Raw genomic sequence first — 208 nt, forward strand, 5'->3', positions numbered from 1 at the left:
TGCACAAGAATTTCTGTTTTTTCAGTGTAAAACTGCATTAAAACTGACGGCATGTTTAAACTACATTTCCCCATTAAAACATTGATTTTAATTTCTAACAGTTAGTAGACTAAAAGCTTTAGGAATCCAAAGTACAACGGATAATAAGTACCCTGTATCAAGATTGATGCAAAACAAGTGATATTTGACCTTTTTAGACAGATTTAGC

Source organism: Notothenia coriiceps, unplaced genomic scaffold (genome assembly GCF_000735185.1).
Source record: "Notothenia coriiceps isolate Sejong01 unplaced genomic scaffold, NC01 NC01_scaffold00012620, whole genome shotgun sequence".
In the NCBI taxonomy this organism is placed as follows: domain Eukaryota; kingdom Metazoa; phylum Chordata; class Actinopteri; order Perciformes; family Nototheniidae; genus Notothenia; species Notothenia coriiceps.